We start from the raw sequence: 23,961 nt of genomic DNA on the forward strand, positions 1-23,961 counted from the left end.
TCAGGCTGGTGGCATGGCAGCTCCCCAATGATCAAGGAGATGAACAAACTCAGAGGAAACTCACGTGCTCATGATTCACAAGCTGGTATGAATAACCCAGTGCAAACCCTCGTGCTCAGCCACGAGGCAGTCAGAGAAGCCAGGGCTCCTGGAATTCAACCACCCTGTCCCACCTTCAGCCATTTCCATGTGGGGTCAACTCATGATCTGAATTGATGGGACCACCCAAAGCATTAAGACTCCTGGCTATATGACTGGTTTTCAGATGCAAAGTGGTTTGGCTCTCATTAAAAATATTCAAAAGTTTAACTTCAAGCAGTTTTCTTGCTGCTTTTTCTACTGCTGCTTGTTTCCGGAATTTCTAGCAAAAAAAAAAAAAAACCAAAACCAAAACACGCTAATCAAAATGAACATGAATATCTCACTTTTCAAACTATGCTCAAACTTATTAAGCGTCGTTTCCCAAAATGATAAAATGAAGCAGGTCAGCATCTGACACCACCCCTGGCAGCCCTGCCATGAGATCCTGCCACTTGCCCTCAGCTCCTTTACCTCATTTCTGAACCCCAATCAAAGCTTCCTAAGGGAAAATTTTGGCAGCCTGAAGACATAGCTAATCCCCTCATAAATAGTTGTTCTTCCAAACTGCCAGAAAATTGAACGGATTATAACACAATAGAGTTATAAAAGTTAGTGCCTCCATAATAAATGTCAACTACACTTCTTGTGATTATTTATCTCCTTCTGTCAATTATATAGGTAACGCAATTTATATAATGACATTGTATACACAGAAACTAATGCCTGAAACAGGAAGGAGATATAAAAGATTCTCCTGCAAATTAAAAACTTCCTGAGCTTTACAAGGCATTCCTTGGCCATATTGCTGGTTTGTTCCAGACCACCACCCACAATAAAGCAAGTTACATGAATTTTTTAGTTTTCCTGTACACATAATAATTATGTTTAGGGACTTCCTTGGTGGTTCAGCGGCTTCCCAGGTGGCACAGTGGTAAAAAACCCACCTGCTGTTGCAGGAGATGTGGGTTCGATCCCTGGGTCGGGAAGATCCCCTGGAGAAGGACACGGCAAACCACTCCAGTATTCTTGCCTAGAGAATCCCATAGACAGAGGAGCCTGGCGGGCTACAGTCCTTGGGGTTGCAAAGACTCAGACACGATTGAGTGGCTAACACACTGGTGGTCCAAGGACAAAGACTTGGCCTTTCAAAGCAGGGGTTCAATCCCCGGTTGGGGAACTAAGATCACACTTGCTTGAGACCAAAAGAAAAACAAAAACAAAAACATAAAACAGAAGCTAAATTGTAACAAATCCAATAAAGACTAAGAATGAACCACCTCCAAAAAAAAAAAAAACTTTAAAAAAATAAAAAGTTGTGTTTATCCTATGCTGTAGTCTGTTACATGTGCCTTAGCATTACATCTTTTAAAAAAGGTACATGCTTCGATTTAAAAATACTTTATTGCTAAAAACATGCTAAACATCACCTGAGCCTTCAGTGAGTCATAGTCATTTTGCGGTAGTAACATCAAAGATTACGTGTGTGTGCTAAGTTGCTTCAGTCGTGTCCGATTCTTTGAGACCCCATGGACTGCAGCCCGCCAGGCTCCTCTGTCCACGGGATTCTCCAGGCAAGCATCCTGGAGTGGGTTGCCATGCCCTCCTCCAGGGGATCTTCCCAACCCAGGAATCAAACTCGTGTCTCTTAAGTCTCCAGCATTGGCAGGTGGGTTCTTTACCATCACTGATTACAGATCAGCATGGCAAATATAATAATAATGAAAATTTCAAATTTTGTGAAAATTACCAAAGTATGACAGAGACACGAAACAAACAAACGCTGTTGGAAAAAATAGCACAGATATACTTCCTCAACACAGAGTTGCCACAAATCTTTAATTTGTAAAAAGCAAAATAAAGCAAAGCACAATAAAATGAGACATGCCTGTATTTACAGAAACGTGTGGGGACTCCAGCATCACCGAGTCTTAGCTCACATTGCCTCCCCAGGCCCATCGTGTGGGGACTCCAGCATCACCGAGTCTTATTTCACATTAACTCTCCAGGCCCATTCATGGACGTTGGCCTGCTTGAGCCTCAGGCGGTTATCAAGGAAGCATCTCTGGATGAGAGGAAGGGGAGGACTTCTAATAGGAACCCTAAATTGGAGCCCAGGCTCCCACCGTACTTGCTTCGAGATAAACAGTTACAGTATTTAACTACCTGTCCATGGCCCTCTGTATCCACATGGAAAATATTCAGAAAAAAAAAATCCTGCAAAGTTCCCCAAAGCAAAACTTGAATTTGCCACCTGCGGGCATATATTTACATCTATTTCCATAATATTTACATTGAATTAGGTATTGTAACTAATTTCAGTTCAGTTCCGTCTCTCAGTCATTGACTCTTTGCGACCCCATGGACTGCAGCACGCCAGGCTTCCCTGTCCATTACCAACTCCCGGAGCTTGCTCAAACTCATGTCCACTGAGTCAGTGATGCCATCCAACCATCTCATCCTCTGTCGTCCCCTTCTCCTCCTGCCTTCAAGGAGTTGCTGGTCTTCAAGGAGACCCAGCGTCAGAGTCTTTTCCAATGAGTCAGTTCTTCGCATCGGGTGGTCAAAGGATTGGAGTTTCAGCTTCAGCTTCAGTCTTTCCAAAAGATACTCAGGATTGATTTCCTTTAGGATTGACTGGTTTGGTCTCCTTGTAGTCCAAAGGACTCTCAAGAGTCTTCATATTGTTCATGGGTTTCTCAAGAATACTGAAGATACCAAAAGATGACTGCATTTAATCTGACTGAGCCTCAGTGTCACTACCTGTAAAATGGGGGTGGTAATAGCTACTTTCATTTACTGGAAAGACCAAATGCCATGAACATCTAAAAGCATCAAGCTCAGGAGTCAATATATACTTTCTGGTGGTGCAAATCCCGGTGGGCAACTTTTTATCTTGACAAAATGACTCCAAAACATAACAAGTTTTCAGGAAGAGTCAGTAAAAAGCCTTAAAGAAAATTAACAACAGGAGACATGTTGTTACGAGTTACATCGTGGCGGTGCATTAATTACCTTAATGGCCCCAATTTCTCCACCCCTCCCTGCCTGCACCTTCTGTGCAAGGTGCCTCTGCAGTCTCTTCTATCAAAAGGTAAAGTAGATTTCCCAGCCCCTCAGGGCTGAGTTCAGTCAGGTGACTTGTTTTGGCCAATGAGATGTTAGTGAGCTTGCAACAAACAGAGGTTTGAAAACACTGTATCTGCTTCCTGTCCTGCCCTCTGCCCCTTGAAGTAGAAGCATGTGGGCTGGTACCTAGAAGATAAAAGGTACGCAGCCTGGTTACATGCAGCTCCTCAGTCCACGGCCAGCAAACCACCAGGCTAAGAGTGAGCCCAGCTAAAACCAGCTTCAGTTCAGTTCAGTCACTCAGTCGTGTCCAACTCTTTGGGACCTCATGAATCACAGCACGCCAGGCCTCCCTGTCCATCACCAACTCCCGGAGTTCACTCAGACTCATGTCCATCGAGTCAGTGATGCCACCAGCCATCTCATCCTCTGTTGTCCCCTTCTCCTCCTGCCCCCAATCCCTCCCAGCATCAGAGTCTTTTCCAATGAGTCAACTCTTTGCATGAGGTGGCCAAACTACTGGAGTTTCAGCTTTAGCATCAGTCCTTCCAAAGAAATCCCAGGGTTGATCTCCTTCAGAATGGACTGGTTGGATCTCCTTGCAGTCCAAGGGACTCTCAAGAGTCTTCTCCAACACCACAGTTCAAAAGCATCAATTCTTCAGCACTCAGCTTTCTTCACAGTCCAACTCTCACATCCATACATGACCACAGGAAAAACCATAGCCTTGACTAGACGGACCTTTGTGTCAAAGTAATGTCTCTGCTTTTGAATATGCTATCTAGGTTGGTCATAACTTTCCTTCCAAGGAGTAAGCGTCTTTTAATTTCATGGCTGCAGTCACCATCTGCAATGATTTTGGAGCCCCCAAAAATAAAGTCTGACACTGTTTCCACTGTTTCCCCATCTATTTCCCATGAAGTGATGGGACCGGAGGCCATGATCTTCGTTTTCTGAATGTTGAGCTTTAAGCCAACGTTTTCACTCTCCACTTTCACTTTCATCAAGAGGCTTTTTAGTTCCTCTTCACTTTCTGCCATAAGGGTGGTGTCATCTGCATATCTGAGGTTATTGATATTTCTCCCAGCAATCTTGATTCCAGCTTGTGCTTCTTCCAGTCCAGCGTTTCTCATGATGTACTCTGCATAGAAGTTAAATAAGCAGAGTGACAATATACAGCCTTGACGTACTCCTTTTCCTATTTGGAACCAGTCTGTTGTTGACCTAAATCAAGCTGCAGATTCATGAGCTAAATAAATGTGTACTGTTTTAAGCCACCCTTTCTCAATGGAGTCTCCATGAGAAAATTAAGCCCTATAGAAAAAATATTTGAGTGACTATTTTTCTAATCTTCCCCCTGGAACATAGTTAATTAGTTACATATAATAAATGCCTTAGGGTATTAGGGTTTAAATGCTTCTTGAAACCCTGTTTAAAAGGGCTATTTTAAGCCCTTGCATTTTGGAGTTTTTTCTTGGGTGGGGGGTTCTTCTTTTTTTTTTTTTGCCCCTCATGTAGGATCTTTGTTCCCGGACCAGGGATTGAACCCATGCCGCCTGCAGTGGAAGCACAGAATCTCAACCACTGCAGGGAAGTCCCCAAGCCCTTGCATTTTGGATGGTTATTATACAGCATAGAGGCTTCCCAGGTGACTCAGGGGTAAAGAATCCACCAGCCAGTGCAGGAGATGCCAGAGACGCCAGTTCAATCCCTGGGTCGGGAAGATCCCCTGGAGGAGGAAATGGCAACCCACTCCAGCATTCTTGCCTGAGGATGCCACGGACAGAGGAGCCTGGTGAGCTATAGTCCACGGGGCACAAAGAGGAGGGCACAACCATGCGACTGAGCACGCGCGCACGTGTCCAGCATAAGTGCAGCAGCAGGCAACCACACAACCATGCCGTGAACATGTCTATGTATGAATTGTATTCCAACGCTTTATCAAGTCACCCTGCTGCTGAAATACAGTTGATCCTTCAACAGAGCAACACATGGGTTTGAACTTGCACAGGTTCACGTATATCCAGATTTTTTTCCATAGTAGACACTGCAGGACCCTGTGGTGTGCGGCTGGTGCGACGCGAGGAAGTGTTGGTGCCCCTAACGCTCTGCGTTGTCCAAAGGTGACGTCTCTCGTGTCACCAAAATGGCAGAGCAACCGACCAAAATTAAACCTCAAACAAGGCTGAAATACACACAAAATAGACACCACCACTGGCCTGGTAAGTCTTTGGGGAGGAGACGGAGCATTCGCTGAGGCCTCTTAGGAAAAGGAGGCGTTATACAGAGAACAGCGGTGTCACTGCCGGACATCTCGCCTTCAGCTCCACTCCACCCAGTTAGGATTTAATATTGTGATAAAGAAAGAGCTCTATCATAGAAAGTAGGTAAACATTTATGTCATCTTCTAGTGAAAGAGGTCTGTTCAAGCATAGTATTAATAAAAGGAGCCAAAGCAGAAAGACTGACAGTCAATGATGTAAAAAATTTAAACATCAGTATGTATTCTAAGTATTAAGTCTGGCACAAAATGCTTATATTTTGATACGTAGTTGAAAGGCAAAGAAAAAATGGAATTTGGTCATGAAAAATAAGGAAGTGAAGTGGTAGACACTCAGTCGTGTCCGACTCTTTGTGACCCTATGGACAGTAGCCCACCAGGCTCCCCTGTCCATGGGATTCTCCAGGCGACATTGCTGGAGTGGGTTGCCACTCCCTCCTCCAGGGGATCTCCATGACCCAGGGGTCAAACCCAGGTATCTCGTGTGTCTGACACTGGCAGGCAGGTTCTTTCCCACTAGCCGCACCTGGGAAGCCCCTTGTATGTATGGACCACATCTATATCCACTCACCTCTGGACACACATTTAGGGAGCTTCTGTGACTTTGCTATTGAGGTAAATTTAACTTAAATAGCTAAATGAAATAAGAGACATAAAGTTCTTAGTTCAGGGCCTGACACAAATCCCCATCGTCCTCTCTTTTCTCTTTTTATGAATAATACTAAAGTCTAACGACAGCTGAAAACGCTTGTGTGATCAATGCTGACTGTCCTGCCTTATCAACACTAATCTCAACTGGATACACTCTGCTTATTTTTCTTCTTTCATACTCTGTTAGTACTCATACGCTTGTATTATCATTTATTTTAACTAATAGAGATTTAATAACCAAATATGTTACAAGATACTATTCAATAGTTTTGACTGTGGTGTTTTTTTTAAAAAGAGACACTGGGGGACTTTCCCGGTGGTACAGTGGTTAAGACTCTGTGCTCCCAATGCAGGGAACACGGGTTCCATCCCTGGTTGGGGAACTAAGATCCTGCAAGTCACACACTGCCACCAAAAATCAGTAAAGGCAAAAGTCAATTCTTTGGAAAGATAAACAAAGTTAATTTTAAAATAAATAAGACATTCAGGGCACAATTTATGCATCGACATACATGAGTGGGAAAACAGATCCACAAAAATATTTAACCTATCTAAGATCAATAATTGCACTCATCTCACATGCTAGTAAAGTAATGCTCAAAATTCTCCAAGCCAGGCTTCAGCAATATGTGAATTGTGAACTTCCTGATGTTCAAGCTGGTTTTCAAAAAGGCAGAGGAACCAGAGATCAAATTGCCAACATCCACTGGATCGTGGAAAAAGCAAGAGAGTTCCAGAAAAACATCTACTTCTGCTTTATTGACTATGCCAAAGCCTTTGACTGTGTGGATCACAATAAACTGTGGAAAATTCTGAAACAGATGGGAATACCAGACCACCTGATCTGCCTCTTGAGAAACCTGTATGCAGGTCAGGAAGCACCAGTTAGAACTGGACATGGAACAACAGACTGGTTCCAAATAGGAAAAGGAGTATGTCAAGGCTGTATATTGTCACCCTGCTTATTTAACTTATATGCAGAGTACATCATGAGAAACGCTGGACTGGAAGAAACACAAGCTGGAATCAAGATTGCCGGGAGAAATATCAATAACCTCAGATATGCAGATGATATCACCCTTAAGGCAGAAAGTGAAGAGGAACTAAAAAGCCTCTTGATGAAAGTGAAAGTGGAGAGTGAAAACGTTGGCTTAAAGCTCAACATTCAGAAAACCAAGATCATGGCATCCAGTCCCATCACTTCATGGGAAATAGATGGGGAAACAGTGGAAACAGTGTCAGACTTTATTTTTCTGGGCTCCAAAATCACTACAGATGGTGACTGTAGCCATGAAATTAAGAGACGCTTACTCCTTGGAAGGAAAGTTATGACCAACTTAGATAGCATATTCAAAAGCAGAGACATTACTTTGCCAACAAGGCTATGGTTTTTCCAGTAGTCATGTATGGATGTGAGAGTTGGACTGTGAAGAAGGCTGAGCGCTGAAGAATTGATGCTTTTGAACTGTGGTGTTGGAGAAGACTCTTGAGAGTCCCTTGGACTGCAAGGAGATCCAACCAGTCCATTCTGAAGGAGATCAACCCTGGGATTTCTTTGGAAGGACTGATGCTAAAGCTGAAACTCCAGTACTTTGGCCACCTCATGGGAAGAGTTGACTCATTGGAAAAGACTCTGATGCTGGGAGGGATTGGGGGCAGGAGGAGAAGGGGACGACAGAGGATGAAATGGCTGGATGGCATCACTGACTCGATGGACATGAGTCTGAGTGAACTCCGGGAGTTGGTGATGGACAGGGAGGCCTGGCGTGCTACGATTCATGGGGTCGCAAAGAGTCAGACACGACTGAGCGACTGAACTGAACTGAACTGAAGGTCAATAATAAAATTAGAAGAAGTAGTAAATAAGTCCTTTTCTCCCTGAAAACCTGCCTCAGCCTAAAAAGCAACAGGCATCTGTGAGTCATTCAGCATCATGAATGCACTTCATCAGGGGCCTCAGGCACAAGGAAATTGGATGTTACCGCTTTGCTGGTGTGTGTGTGCGTGCTGAGTCGCTCAGACGTGTCTAACTGTGACCCCGTGGACTGTAGCCCGCAAGGCTCCTCTGTCCATGGGATTCTCCAGGCAAGAATACTGGACTATACTGGACACAAACCAACACCACACTGCAGCCAGGCCCCTACAGAAGGCATCTGTCTAACCCCTTCCAGAATATCCTAAATAAGAAAGTGCAATAGGTGGAATCAAAGCTGTCTGGAGCTAGGGCACATTTGTATTTCTGACAAGTATAGATTATTCAGTAAGACCTCTCAGTGCAGCAGCAAGCAGGAGAGCATGGAGAGCTGATAAAAGTAATGAAGTCTTTGCCGGACATGAACTCTCTGCCATTAAATCTCTTCTGAGAAATGGGATGAGCCTGTCAAGTCCGCAGGGGCATAGCTGGGTCCGTGGGCCACAGAAGTGCAAATACCAAGAGCCTTGTGGTCTGTGTGGCTGAGATCATGGGTGTTCAAGCTCAGGGATGGAGCACTTTATCTAGCCTTCAATTTCATGGAGAAGCGATGACGACATAAAGCCGGGCTCATCGTAGTTGTACATTTCAGCGGAATGGAGAGATAAGGACCCGAGTTTGATAACATCCTAAGCTGGGTGTATCGTGTGGTTTGCAACCCTGAGCTGCGTCATGTAAACTCTGCATTCTTCACCCAGGGACTGAGAGCATTCTTCTCCCCCGTTTAAGGCCCACTGGAGTCCCTGAAAAGCCCCTGATGCTAGGAAAGATTGAAGGCGGGAGGAGAAGGGGATGACAGAGGATGAGATGGTTGGATGGCATCACCGACTCAATGGACATGAGTTTGAGTGAACTCCAGGAGTTTGTGATGGACACGGAGGCCTGGCGTGCTGCAGTCCACGGGGTCGCAAAGCGTCGGACACGACTGAGGGCCTGAACTGGACTGAACTGGACTGGAGTCCCTGAAAAGCCAGGATGAGGTTCAGGTCTGTGGAAGGGGGTCTGTGGAACAATGGAGGGGGCAGGAAAGGGCACACAGCAACTTAGGGCGGCTTAGTCTGCAGACCCGCGGGCAGAGAGCGGGGACACCTCGGGACGTGGAGGACCCCGGGGTGGGGATGCCAGGCACCCCTGTGACAGAAGTGTCAAGGAAGGGAGAGGTCGCCGCAAACCAGGGATAAAAGTGGCTCTGTGGAAAAGAACTCCCTCTGGGAGCTGTGACTTCAGAAGAGGGACACAAGCTGCCTGCGGGGTCGGGGGCGGCGGTCCCCAGCCTGTCTTCCCTCTGCTGCCCAGCAGGTAGCACTGACAACCCCACCAACATGGAGGGGAGGCAGGGAGGAGGCAGGCCATCTCCTCCCAAAAGCCACCGAGCAGGACAGGGCAGCAGGGAGAGCGGATCAAAAGGGCAAGTGTACGTGGGAAGAGAGAATGTGAATAACCTCTGGGGGGACTTCCCGGGTGGGCCAGGGGTTAAGACTTCACCTACCAACGCAGGGGTTGCAGGTTCCATCCCTGGTTGGCCCACTTGCCTAGTGGCCAAAAAAACCTAACCATAAAACAGAAGCAGTATTGTAACACATTCAGTAAAGACTGGATTCTTAAGAAAAAAAGAAACAACCTTCAATAAATGAATAAATAAATAACCTCTGGCGTCGCCTAAGCCTTTCTCTCAGTAATTCCCAAGGTGACACACTTGCTTGGTTCAGGCTCCAGGAGGACCAGTTTGAACACAGGAGCGAGTGAAGGATGTTGCTCTCCCCCAGTCAGTTTCCTTAAGCTCTTCCAGGTCACAGGCACATCAACCCCTGCTTCCTCCTTCCTCCCCCTCTCACCACCCACCCTGCCCCAGAATCAAGCATCATCACTTCAATCCCCCGAAGAGTATTTATTTTCCTCCTACAAAGAGCACCCACAGTGGAGTGGTGACATTCTTTTGAAGAGAATAATCAGAGCCCTCAGTTTTCCCTTTAAAACAAATCAGGTGAGCAGTGTACTTCCTCCGAACGCTGGCAGCTTTTTGGCTGCTTGGGAACCCTGGAAATATTGATCAGTTACAAATACTCGGACGCTTGCATCTCCTGAATTTGCTTACTGCAGCCCTTCTTCCTGGTCCGTCAGGAGAGCTCCAGCAATTTTGTTATCATGATAAATTATCCTACCCGGTAGGTCACTCTTTTTTACCTAAAGTCACAATTTGCTCTCTCCTCTAGGTCACAACCTGATTTTTCAGGGTGACAGATTTATTGCTTGCTTTGTGCTCCAAAAAACAAATAGCCAACATTGCTCAAAATACAGTCCTGTCATAATAACTTTGGCTGTTTCCCAACGGGAATGAGACCCAGCATTCATGCCTCTGTTTGCATGCGGTGGAGAGAGAAGCCATTTCCACACGGCTATGGATCAGGGCTGAAGGGGCAGGATTAGGTCAGAGCCACACTGCTAGTTCAAGCAACTGATAAGCAAGTATTTGTTGGCAAGGTCTTGGAGGAGCTTTTCTTCTCTGAAGGAAGCTCGAAAGACAGAGCAAGCAGCCACCTGTGACCTCCCAAGCAAGCCTTTTTGCTGATGGCACATTTTCCTCAGCCCTTGTCCCCATGAAATGTCCCTAAAAGCCAAGAATGATACTCTGATGTTTCCAGGGTGAGGCCAGGTCACAGAGCAGAGCTCACACAGTGGAATGTGGACCGAAGTGATGAGCAGCACTTCCAGGTCTGTACATCACTCAGCAACACTGTCTCCCAGCTTCCTCCTCAGCCTGCAGCCTGGGTGTGCCCCCCAGCACCTCTAAATGCACTGCCTCCGTAGGAAGTCTGCCCACCGCCCATGCACACGGGGCTCCAACCTGGCTGGTCTCTGACCCAGACCCTGCATTCTGTTCTCCATCCATTAATCCAAGTTCATCCTCTCCCCCCGGAGAATTCATGCCTTTCTTCCAGTCCAGATCTCCCATGGGTCACCAGTAACCAGAAAAAACTCTAGAGCCTTCTGGCTTCTTTTGATCCATCCATCTGAGAAGTTATCAGATGTCCCAACTCTGCCTCAGATCCATAAGGGTGTAGTGTGTGCGTGCCCGGCCGCTCAGTCATGTCTGACTCTTTGTGACCGTGTGGACTGTAGCCCACCAGGCTCTTCTGTCCATGGGATTTTCCAGTCAAGAATACTGGAGTGGGTTGCCATGCCCTCCTCCAGGGGATCTTCCTGACCCAGGGATTGAACCCGCATCTCCTCTATCTCCTGCATTGGCAGGCGGGTTCTTTACCACTGAGCCACTTGGGAAGCTCTAAAAATAAAGACTAAAATAAGTGAAAAATAGCAGCCTGATTAAATTGTGGAGGAACCTCAATAGCATAATAGTGAAAGGGAAAAAGACACAATTCATATGCCTGTCAATGCGAGGAAACACAAGAGAGACAGATTCAATCCCTGGGTCAGGAAGATCCCCTGGAGGAGGAAATGGCAACACACTCCAGTATTCTCGTCTGGAGAATCCCTATGGACAGAGGAGCCTGGCAGGCTACAGTCCATGGAGTCACAAAGAGTTGGATGCAACTGAGCAGACACACACACACACACACATATACACATATATACACACACACACATATATACACATATACACATATATACACACACACACACATACACATATATACACACACACATATACACACACACATATATACACACACACACATACACATATACACACACACATATACACACACATATACACATATATACACACACACACATATACACACACACATATACACACACACATATACACACACACATATACACATACACAAATTTATAGTAGGATTCTGTTTATATACAGGGTGAAACAGGCAAGATGAAGCTGTTTTTTTACTCTATGGTATGCATAGAAGGTTGGGTGGCAAAACCAAATAGAGATGGCCATTATCTGTATCTTTTCTTTTTTATGTTATTTCTGGATTCTTAAAAAGAGAACATTCTCAGGGCTCCCCTGCTGGTCTGGGGGCTAAGACTTTGCCCTCCCAGTGGAGGGGACCCAGGTTCAAAACCTGGTCGGGGAACTAGATCCCATATGCGGCAACTAAGTGTTTTCATTCCACAAATAAAGATTCTGCACGCTGCAACTAAGAGCCAGGACAGCCAAATAAATAAATGTATGTAGATAGATATAAAAATTTAAAACAACATTCTCTCCATGTTTGACACTAGTGTCCACGTAGGTGGCACCCTGAAAATTTAGAAAGTGAAACACTGAAAAATCCAGATAAACTCTTTATGTGATGCCATAAAAAGGAAAAACAACTCAAATGATAAAGTGATTAAAAATGAGTTAAGCTCATGACATGGTGTGGATAGACAGAATTCACATTATTTGCATTCCCCATGCTGTTCTCGAGCATGCTTTCTGCATCATCTTTCTAAGTATGTATTAAACTCCAGCACTGTGTCAGCCACCATGCCAGCTCTGATAACACAAATATGGTTGAGACAAATTTTCTTTCTCAGGGATTTACTGCTTCCTGGAAGGTGATGAGAAAGAGGCAAAAATATTTAAGAGTCACAAAAACTGGTAGCAACTGATGTAATAGAAATGCAGAAGGGTTCCATGGGAATACAAAGGAAAAAATACCTGATTCTTCCTGGAAATAGAGCTGGGAAGAATTCATAAGTGAGGTTTTGTTTTGCTTCCAGTTTGAGGTTTTTTTTGTTTTCTGTTTTGGGGGAGTTTTTTGAGTGATTTTTTTCGTTTTTTGTTGGAAGAAGTTCATCTGTAAGGAAAAGTGGAGGGGGACATTTAGGAAGAAGAGTTTGCACGGGAGTGTGGAAGGAAAGCTTCACAGTGTGTTAGGGAAATGAAAATATAGGAGAATGAGATCAGAAGATGAAGGGGCTTGTAGGTCATGCCTTTTGCTACTGCAGACCACAGACGAGTTAAATAGAGCCTGTCCTATAAATAAAGCTTTATTGGCATCCAGCCCTGTCCCTTCGTTCACTGTATCACCTGTGGCTGTAACGCAGAACTGAGTGGTTGCTACAGAGACCCTATGACCATGGAGAAAACATGGGTCTTGCTGTGCAGCAATGAGGAACAGAATAGCTGTGGGAGTGGGTGCATCCCACATAGGCCACCTGCAGGGCCTGTGCACAGGTGTGCAGGGCCGGGCATGCAGGAGTGCTGCAGTTGGGATGCTTCTCATGACGGAAGAGAGACAAGAGCTGTCATTAAGCCCACGCTGTAAATGCTGTAGAGGAAGAAGCCTACAACGTGAACAGACTCCAGCCTACCCACCTTTTCTGCTCTGAATGGACATTTGGCTTGTTGCCAAGTTTTTCCCTCTCTTTTGGGATCACTGCCACCCTGAATCTTTTACTCCAAATCTCTTGAGTCCGCACATGCAATGATGAGTTAGTCTGCGGTGAAGATGGGAAGAACCGCCAGGTCACGTGGTCTGCACACAGTCCACTTTCCTAGGTCACATCAAACTGCCTCCCAAACCAGGTAAGCGTGAATCATGCGCACCTCTCCAGCCTCCACACCGTCAGGGGGAGAGGCGAGCAGAGGTGAAGATTGTGGACTCTGGAACCAGGACACAGACCGTCAGTCCCTGGCTCTGCCACTGCCTTGCTGTGTGACCTCACAAACCCACCTAACCACCCCGTGCCTCTGTTTCCTCATCTGCTCAGTCAGTTCAGTCGCTCAGTCGTGTCCGACTCTGTGACCCCATGGACCACAGCACGCCAGGCCTCCCTGTCCATCACCAACTCCCGCAGCTTGCTCAAACTCATGTCCATCGAGCCAGTGATGCCATCCAACCATCTCATCCTCTGTCTTCCCCTTCTCCTCCTGCCCTCAATCTTTCCCAGCATCAGGGTCTTTTCCAATGAGTCAGCTCTTCGCATGAGGTGGCCAAAGTATTGGAGTTTCAACTTCAGCATCAGTCCTTCCAATGAACACCCAGGACTGATCTCCTTTAGGATGGACTGGTTGGATCTCCTTGCAGTCCAAGGGACTCTCAAGAGTCTTCTCTAACACCCCAGTTCAAAGGCATCAATTCTTTGGCACACAGCTTTCTTTATGGTCCAACTCTCATAACCATACACGATTACTGGAAAATCCATAGCTTTGACTAGATGGACATTTGTTGGCCAAGTAATATCTCTGCTTTTTAATACATTATCTAGGTTTGTCATAGCTTTTCTTCCAAGGAGCAAGCATCTTTTAATTTCATCTGGTAAATGGAGATAATTACAGAACATTCCCTATAGGATTGTTGAGAGAATTAAATAGCTACTGTGTGTAAAGCCTATAAAATAATGCCTTCCTACACAAGTGTTAGATAACTTTTTATAAATTTCATTTAATGGAAATAAAGTGGTATCTTCCTTGTAGTTTTCATTTCCCAAAATGACAACTCAGATCTTTCCCCACGTCTCTCCTCCATTCATTAGGCTTTCTCCTGGTGACTCACTGAGATTCTCTGTGTGGTATTCTGGACTCATCATTTGTCATTTGTATGTGTTCCAAATAGCTTTTCCCAGCTGTGGCCTGTCTTGTCCACTCTTTTTATGACATACAGAGTATAGATGTTGATCTTAGAAAAGCATGAATTTTTGAAAAAGATACCATAAATATTGGAAAGTCAAGGCCCTGATGACCAGAGCAAAGTTTTCCAAACAGATATCTCTCAGCCTCCATCACACAATTGCCAAACTCCCCGCCCTGGTTTTTTACTAAGTCAAACTGGCCTAAACAACACACCAAACTCAAATCAAAGTAAATTTATAATCACTAATCCCCCATACTAACACAGTCAGGGACACACAGAAAATAAAGCATAGTTCCTGCCTTTATCAGGTTTCATGTCCAGCTCTGATGAAAGAGCAGATGTGTGAAAAAAACATCTCAAATCACAAGGTAATGATATCACTTCGGTAGTGTGCACCACTGTATCATGATCAGTCGCTTCAGTCATGTCTGACTCTTTGTGACACTATGAACTGTAGCCCGCCTGGCTCCTCTGTCCATGGGATCCTCCAGCAAAAATACTGGAGGGGGTTACCATTTCCTCCTCCAGGGGATCTTCCTGACCCAGGGATTGAACCCGCATCTCCTGCACTGCGGGTGGGTTCTTCACCACTAAGCCTCTGGGAAAGCCCGCACCACTGCATGTATCGCCATAATTCATTCCTATGTTCAGGAAACTTATTCTGTAAGTCACACCCACAAAGAGAACAAGAGGGTGAAAAAGTCATTTTCTGCCCTGTTGTGGGGACCCTTGAAATATCACAGTGTATAATGTCCAAACCACAAAAGAACAGACTCACTAAATTAGTGGTCCGCAGATGGGGACGTTGCCATGGATTCCGAGTCTGAGGACCGTCACGCTGCAGCTAAGCCCTGCTGTCTCACCCTTACCATCATCTATGGTTTACGACACATTGTGCCTGTTGAGCAACTCCTGGCCTTTAGAGAAACCTCATTATCTCATTTCTTGTGGACATCGTGGTTTCTCCACGAGAGTCACTTGGGTTGTTCAAGGATCTTCCCATAGGAGTCTTCAGTGATAAATGCAAGTTGGTCTTAATAATTTGTATTCATCATTTTGTGATCCAAATATTATCTCTGTAGACCTGAAATATTTAAAGTTGACGGTGTTTGATTTAATCAATTCAACTCTGATTCTGAGGTCAAATATCAGTGATCAGAGCACAAGAAATGTTTCCAAACACAGTTTTCACTGGACATTTAAAATATCATATTTTAGTAGTCAGTATTTGTCAATCCCAATGTCCCAATTTATCTCTCCCCCACTCCTCCTTAACCCCTGGTAACAATAAGTTTATTTTCTACATCTGTGACTCTATTTCTGTTTCATAGAACTCTACTCAAAAACTCTGTAATGGTCTATATGGGAAAAGAACCTAAAAAAAAGAGTGGATATATGTATATGTATAACTGATTCATTTGGCCATACACCTGAAAGTAATCCAACATTGTATATAAACTATACTCCAAAAATTTTTTTAAATACCATATTTTAATCATCAAAACTTACTCGAGTCCATATTATAATTATTAGAAGCCAAAAGACTAGTAGGCAAAACTATTTAAATTCTGATGCATTTCTTCAATTCAAGTAATGGTCACAATAATAATAAAGATAGCTAATATTAAACGAGTGTCTTTGTGCACAGCCCTGAGCAAAGCACTTTATATCAATTATTTTTCTTTATTGCAACAGTCACCCTCTATGCAAGGTATTAGTAGCATTCCTGTTTCATGGAATCTATCTGAATTAGGACTTATCTGTTCAAGTCAATAAACATTTCTCTTGTACCTGCTGTGCGTGAAGCAGTCCCAGGCAGTGTGGAGACTATAAAGACTGCAGCACCAGTGACTGTGCTCCCAGATAGCAGCATAATCCTGTAGGCATCATGAGGCTTGATGGCATGAGGCGGCATGAGGCGTCGTAGGAGAAGCATAGCTGCTTTGGTAGCTCAAGACAGCAGTAACCGTATCTGCAAAGCAATCTGGAAAGGTTTCATTGAGCAGATGTTAGCAGATTATGGCTTTAAAACCAAGGAAACCCCTCCCAGTCTTTCCCTCCCCACTCAGACCACAGGGGCTCTGCCCTGGGCCTTTAGCGAAGGCCACACAGCACAGAAGATGACCCCCGGCCCTCCGTCGGGACCCCTGGCACGGGAGTCCTAATCTCTCTTCCCTGCCTGGATCACCCCCTCTCGGCGACTCTGATTCTGGGTCTCCATCCTGCCTCTTGGAGGTGTCACCTGCTCAGGAGTTGGGTCATGGCCCACTCTGACTTCAGCCCATCCCCCGTTCCCAGAAAGATCTGTTAGGACCCAACAGATCATGTCCATATATTTAGCTCTTTACATAAGGAAATATATAGAGATTTAAAGGTATATCATTTTACCCCCAAAACTATGTAATAAAAACCACAGAGAGCAAAAACCCACTGGACTGTAGTTGTGACATGCAAGACACTTGGGGGAGATTGCTTGGGCACACAACGATACCCCTGACTCCAACCCACTCATATTTTTTCCATTTCCATTTTGTAGACAATCTATAATAACATGCCGTCAAAAAAAAAAAAAAAAGTATTTCCACAGGAATCAGCAGAATTTTCCAAGGTCCCATCCAAACCGCTCTGTACACATTGAGAATCTGAATCACAGAATTCCTTTTCTGCTGTCAATCACCATGTTTGTTTTCTTTTTGTGGCCACCAGAAGCTACCAGTGAGATAACCCAGAAATCTTCAAGCACCGAGGAGCTGATTGGAGTGGACTTTGTTACTCCCCAGCTGGTTGGAAGAAGCCTGCCCGGGGCAAGGCACTGCAGAGGATGGAGCGTGACTCAACCAGCGGTGGTGCAATTCACCTACCCTGGGGCGGATCAGCTCACGAGGAAGTTACCCTGATCCTAGTTGGTAGGTACCAGGGCTCTGTAATCACTGCTCGGGAAGACTTGTGGTCCAGGCAGAGATGGGTGTGGCCCGGGGCAAAACTCAGAGCAGAAAGACTTGACTCTGCCATAATTCATCATTAGTCTTTTGTTTTCTTCTGCTACAAATGAGTGGGTAGTTCACTAAATAATCTTTGAGATTCCCTATCATTTTAACATTTTCTGGCTAGATTACTTTCCCTTCTAGACATGGCTACTCTCCTGTGACACTCATCAGGCTGGTTTCCCAATATACAGAGCAAGGGGCTCTTAGGAGTAGCAGAAGTTAAATTTCAGGTCACTGTCATTATTAAAAACTAGGGTTTCTCTCTGTGCACCAAGATAAAGCACCACCTCTCAATCTAACCTCAGATATGCAGACGACACCACCACAATAGCAGAAAAGTGAAGAGAAACTAAAGAGCCTCTTGACAAAAGAGAAGAGTGAAAAAGCTGGATTAAAACTCAAGAGTCAAAAAACTAAGATCATGGCAAATAGAAGGGGCAAAAGTAGGAGCTGTGACAGATTTTATTTTCTCAGACTCCAAAATCACTGCGGACAGTGACTGCAGCCATGAAATTAAAGAACGCTTGCCCCTTGGAAGGAAAGCTATGACAAACCTAGAGAGCATATTAAAAAGCAGGGACATCACTTTGCCGACAAAAAAATAGTCAAAGCTATGATTTTTCCAGTAGTCATGTACGGATGTGAGAGTTGGACCATAAAGAAGGCTGAATGCCAAAGAATTGATGCTTTTGAACTGTGGTGTTGGAGAAGGCTCTTGAGAGTCCCTTGGACTGCAAGGAGATCCAACCAGTCCATCCTACAGGATATAAACCCTGAATATTCACTAGAAGGACTGATGCTGAAGCTGAAGCTGAAGCTCCAGTACTGCAGCCATCTGATGTGAAGAGCCCACTCACTGGAAAGACCCTGATGCTGGAAAGATTGAAGGCAGGAGGAGAAGGGGACGACAGGATGAGACGGTTGGATGGCATCACTGACTCAGTGGACATGAGTCTGAGCAAGCTCTGGGAGATGGTGAAGGACAGGGAGGCCTGGTGTGCTGCAGCCCATGGGGGTGCAAAGTGACTTCATGACTTAGCAACTGAACAACAACAACATAACTTACCAAATAAAGATCCCTCCTGCAAGACTGCCCGCCTCTCCTTCCTGCGGACTCCAGGGCAGGGGTGGGGGTATGGTCCCTGGCTGCCCTTCCCAACACCCCATCCCAGGCCCCATCTTCACCTTCTTTATTTTCCTCTTTAGCACTTATTAGGGCTTCCCCAGTAGCTCAGATGGTAAAGAATCTGCCTGCCATGCAGGAGACCCAGCTTCAATCCGAGTCAAGAAGATCCCCTGGAGAAGGGAATGGAAACCCACTCCAGTACTCTTGCCTGGAGAACCCCATGGACAAGGAGCCTGGCGGGCTACTACAGGCCATGGGGCCGCAAAGAGCTGGACATGACTGAGCCATTAACACTGTCAGTACTTATCAGCATCTAGCGTGGGATACATTCTATTCACCTCACTTATTCTCTGTCTCCTCTCTATGAAAGTATATTCTGCTTTATTCGCAGCTGAATTTTTAGCACCTAGAAAAATACCTGGCACATAATAGGCACTCAACAAGTATTGGCTGAATTCATAAATAAATATTATTTACTGTCATGATATGACAATAGCCATTTTTAAAAGAGGGACATGTGTCAGGCATATAACCAAAATAAAGGCAGCCCCTGCCTCCTGGAGGTCTTCCAGCTTCAGATTACAGGAAAGGCCCATTTACCTTCTACTGAAAACAGCAACAACAACAGGAACACATGGGCAATCACGGCACAATCTGGTTTCTGACATAAATCAGGGGATGTGGACTCAGGATGATAAGAGAATCAGATAGACGCGTTATTCTAGAAGGCTTCCAGTGTGGGCTCGGGGGACACACAGAGTGAACAGAGGCATCTTCAAGGCTTTCCTGCCGAGAAGTGTCAGGCCACTTGCAGCCCGGGCTTTGCTGCTTAAGCCCAAAGGGTAGTGAATCACCCCACAGCTCCATAACAGAAGAAAACCAGAATCTCTCCTCCTGAACGACTCCCAAACCCCAGCGCCCGATGCAGTCTGAAGCGGGCAGGTGGTGACAGGCCCACCCCGTGTTCCTCTTTACTCTCTGAAAGCCACGCTTTCTTGCCTCCTTGTCTGTCTACCACTTCTGGGCTCATCCTTTGGGTTGGCATAATTCAGTGCCCTGCAGCTATGGGACTGGGCACCCCGTTTCCAGGCGGGTTGCCAGGTAGGGCCTGTTTCAGCTAGGATAGGCTACCCACCCGTGTGCCTCACAGCCCTCTGCGTCTCCAAGCCAGCGAGAGGGTGTCTGGACCGTCTCAAGTGTCCTGGGATTGGGAAACAGCCACCCACCACAGTCGCTCAAGCTGAGAGTTTGGCCATCTTCCTTAATTCCTCCTCACCCACCCTGCAAGTGTGTTTATCTCCACGTATGTATCAAGTGTACCCATTCAGCCCCAGTTCAGCTTCACTGCTCTGGCCCCAGAAGCCATCATGGGCCACCTGATATTATGCAACAGCTTAACACACTCCTTGCCTCCCCACAATCCGATCTGACTTTTTTTTAACTGCCTTCCTAACTCTCTGTTATCCCCAAGATAAAGACCAAAGTCTCTAGCCTAGTTTACGAATGGCATTCCCAATCTAGCCCTGTTGCTCTCTCTGATTTCATCTCTGGCTTCCCCTTCTGCCCTGCGCTCCACATGGAGTAAAAATCCAGGGATTTCCCTGGAGGCCCAGTGGTTAAGACTTGGAGAACCTAAGCATGCTCTTTAAGGGCCAGCAGGTTTCAAACAACCTCGCCCCTCCCACTGCTCCTGGGTGAGATGGACAGGAACCAGGGCAGCAGAACCGAGCGCCCAGCCCCTTCCATCTACAAGGACTGCGGCTTGGATCGCCTCTTAGCGTCCCCTCCCCAGGTCATCAGAGACCACACCTGCCTGGATTCACACACAGAAGGCCGCGTGACGGGGACCCGCGTAAATCACACACAGCCAGCCCTTCTGGGGCTCAGACCCCTGTCCCCGGTGTTCCCTCCTCCTGAAACCCTATCCCCAGATGTTCACTTAACCGGCCGCTCCTCCCGGAAGCGTCTAAAGCCCTCACTTCCGTGACCACTGATCTAAAGCGGGGTCTGCCCCCAGCCTCCCCGCTCATTGCGGTGAGACTGCGGCCACCCTCCTCACTCAGTCCCAGTTTCTGGACACAGTGAGGTCAAACAAGTGGAAACATCGCAGTCTGGAGCAGAGAAATGTTTATTGCAGGGCCGCACAAGGAGAGGTGGTTCAGGCCGTAAAAATTCCCAAACTCCCCAAAGGGTGAAGTGTTTCAGCAAAGCTCTTTTAAAAGCCAGGTTGGGGGGCAGGGAGGAGTCACAGGGTGTGTGATCAGCTCGTGCACAACTCTCTGACTGGCTGATGGTGTGGGAACAGGGCAGGTCACAGGAGTTCAGCTGTCAGTCCCTAGGCTCCAGAAGCCCTAGGGCCATGGTTATCAAGTAGTTAACATCTTCTATTGGAGACAGGTTTTCACATCTGCAAAACAACTCAGGAAATGTGCATCAAACACTATTATCTAACTCAACATTCAAAAAACAAAGATCAAGTCATCCAGTCCCATCAGTTCAGTTCAGTTCAGTTCAGTCACTCAGTCATGTCCAACTCTTTGCGACCCCATGAATCGCAGCACACCAGGCCTCCCTGTCCATCACCAACTCCCGGAGTTCCCCCAGACTCACGTCCATCGAGCCAGTGATGCCATCCAGCCATCTCATCCTCTGTCGTCCCCTTCTCCTCCTGCCCCCAATCCCTCCCAGCATCAGAGTCTTTTCCAATGAGTCAACTCTTCGCATGAGGTGGCCAAAGTACTGGAGTTTCAGCTTTAGCATCAGTCCTTCCAAAGAAATGCCAGGGCTGATCTCCTTCAGAATGGACTGGTTGGATCTCCTTGCAGTCCAAGGGACTCTCAAGAGTCTTCTCCAACACCACAGTTCAAAAGCATCAATTCTTCAGCGCTCAGCCTTCTTCACAGTCCAACTCTCACATCCATACATGACCACAGGAAAAACCATAGTCCCATCACTTCATGGCAAATAGATGGGGAAACAATGGAAACGGTCACAGACTTTATTTTGGAGGGCTCCAAAATCACTGCAGATGGTGACCACAGCCATGAAATTAAAAAATGCTTGCTCCTTGGAAGAAAAGCCATGACTAACCTAGACATCATAGTAAAAAGCAGAGACATTGCCAACAAGTCCGTCTAATCCAAGCTATGTTTTTTCCAGTAGTCATGCATGGATGTGAGAGTTGGACCATAAAGAAAGCTGAGCGCCAAAGAATTGATGCTTTTGAACTGTGGTGTTGGAGAAGACTCTTCAGAGTTCCCTGGATTGCAAGGAGATCCAACTAGTCCATCCTAAAGGAAATCAGTCCTGAATATTCATTGGAAGGACTGATACTGAAGCTCAAACTCCAATACTTTGGCCACCTGATGTGAAGAACTGACTCATTTGAAAAGACCCAGATGCTGGGAAAGATTGAAGGCAGGAGGAGAAGGGAATGACAGAGGATGAGATGGTTGGATGGCATCACCGACGCGATGGACGTGAGTTTGAGCAAGCTCCAGGAGTTGGTGATGGACAGGGAGGCCTGGTGTGCTGCAGTCCGTGGGGTCAGACACGACTGAGTGACTGAACTGAACTGAGGTACTTTAGAGAGAAGCTAAAGCAGAGGATCTGGGGGAGGGGGTCTGTCCCAGGAAGACCCTATGGGGTCCTGCTGGGTTACAAAATGATCTTGGTCATTCGGTTTTGCTATCTTCCTCAAACACAGGCTCCATGAAGGCACACAGCCACTCGGTCTGTCCTCCACTGCAGGGCTGGGTCAGCACGGTGCCCAGGACAGGTTTATTATCCAAAGAGCAAAGGCTGGTCCGGCATTGCATGAGTGGTCAAAAGTCTGAAGGTCAGTTTTCCAATTGCTGCATTTCAATGGGTGAGACTGTGGCAATTATCCGGAGTTCAGATGCAAAAACCCCCCTGGACTTCAAATCTCCATTTCAAGAGACAGTGCTTGTTTCCAATTCTGGACCTGACTTTGTGTAAATCTCCGCATAAGCTCCTTTCCTACTGCCAGTGGGCAAGAGGACTTCCTCCTCCCTTTCCAAGTGGGGAGTTTCAAATGAGTGAGGTGCTGATATATTATAGACTTGTGTGCAGATGGTTTGGGCGTGGGGTTTTAGTTCTCATTTCCACTCTTAACTTAGAAAAGAGGGCTTCCCTGGTGACTCAGACAGTAAAGAATCTGCCTGCAATGCAGGAGACCTGAGTTCGATCCCTGGGTCGGGAAGATCCCATGGAGGAGGGCATGGCAACCGACTCCAGTATTCTGGCCTGGAGAATCCCATGGACAGAGGAGCCTGGTGGGCTGCAGTCCATGGGGTCACAGAGTTGGACTGACACTTCCACCTTCACACTATATGTATAATAGATAAATAACAGGAATCCAGACACGACTGAGCGACTGAACAAGAATCCACTGTATAGCACAGGCAACTATACTCAACATCTTGAAATAACCCATAATGGAAAAGAATCTGAGAAATAGTATACATATTATTATATATAATAACTATTACTGAATCCAAGTTCGCTCTGCTTGGCAAAGAGAGTCGCTGACCAAGAAGATGGCAGACTGATCTCTCAAATAACCATCTTCCCTGGGTCTGATGCCAGGTTCCTCTATGGGTAAGAGATGGGGGGGCGATGAGGAAACAAAGGAAAAAGGCTAATAATCTTGAAAATATCTCCTAGAACGGCAAGCCTCAGGCAGGGGGATATGTTAATTTCTTTCTTCCTGCCATCCCCAAGGAGAAGGCAATGGCACCCCACTCCAGTACTCTTGCCTGGGAAATCCCATGGACGGAGGAGCCTGGAAGGCTGCAGTCCATGGGGTCTCAAAGACTCGGACACGACTGAGCGACTTCACTTTCACTTTTCACTTTCATGCACTGGAGAAGGAAATGGCAACCCACTCCAGTGTTCTTGCCTGGAGAATCCCAGGGACGGGGGAGCCTGGTGGACTGCCGTCTCTGGGGTCGCACAGAGTTAGACGCAACAGAAGCGACTTAACAGCAGCAGCAGCCACCATCCCCAAGTGGATAGGGTTCTGAACAAAGGCATTTTAGTTTAACAGTGAGGCAGAGGGGCAGGATTCTCTGAGGCAGACCAACCCGTGTGATTATAATAACAACAGCAATGGAAAGTAAGTAAAAGCAAGGGTTCCAACACAGAATCAGAACTGGCTTTTTCCTGCAACAATACCATGTATGTAGTTATATAATATACGTATACAGAATATATTGTACATATATATT

The 23,961-nt window shown here is 46.1% G+C and overlaps 1 long non-coding RNA gene across 3 annotated transcripts in view; it reads right to left on the reverse strand.

Annotated features, from left to right (window-relative positions):
• LOC112441878 (uncharacterized) overlaps nucleotides 1–23,961 on the reverse strand; it is an 85,354-nt gene that overhangs the window by 26,187 nt on the left and 35,206 nt on the right. For 2 of the 3 annotated variants that reach the window (XR_009490935.1, XR_009490934.1), the window contains 2 exons: nucleotides 16,391–16,583; nucleotides 12,682–15,683 (listed from right to left, as the gene is read on the reverse strand). This is a non-coding gene — a long non-coding RNA (uncharacterized lncRNA). The remainder of the gene's footprint in view (nucleotides 1–12,681; nucleotides 15,684–16,390; nucleotides 16,584–23,961) is intronic. The other variant, XR_003029840.2, reaches the window with a different exon arrangement.

The sequence above is a fragment of the Bos taurus genome, chromosome 16 (genome assembly GCF_002263795.3).
Source record: "Bos taurus isolate L1 Dominette 01449 registration number 42190680 breed Hereford chromosome 16, ARS-UCD2.0, whole genome shotgun sequence".
Classification (NCBI taxonomy): Eukaryota; Metazoa; Chordata; class Mammalia; order Artiodactyla; family Bovidae; genus Bos; species Bos taurus.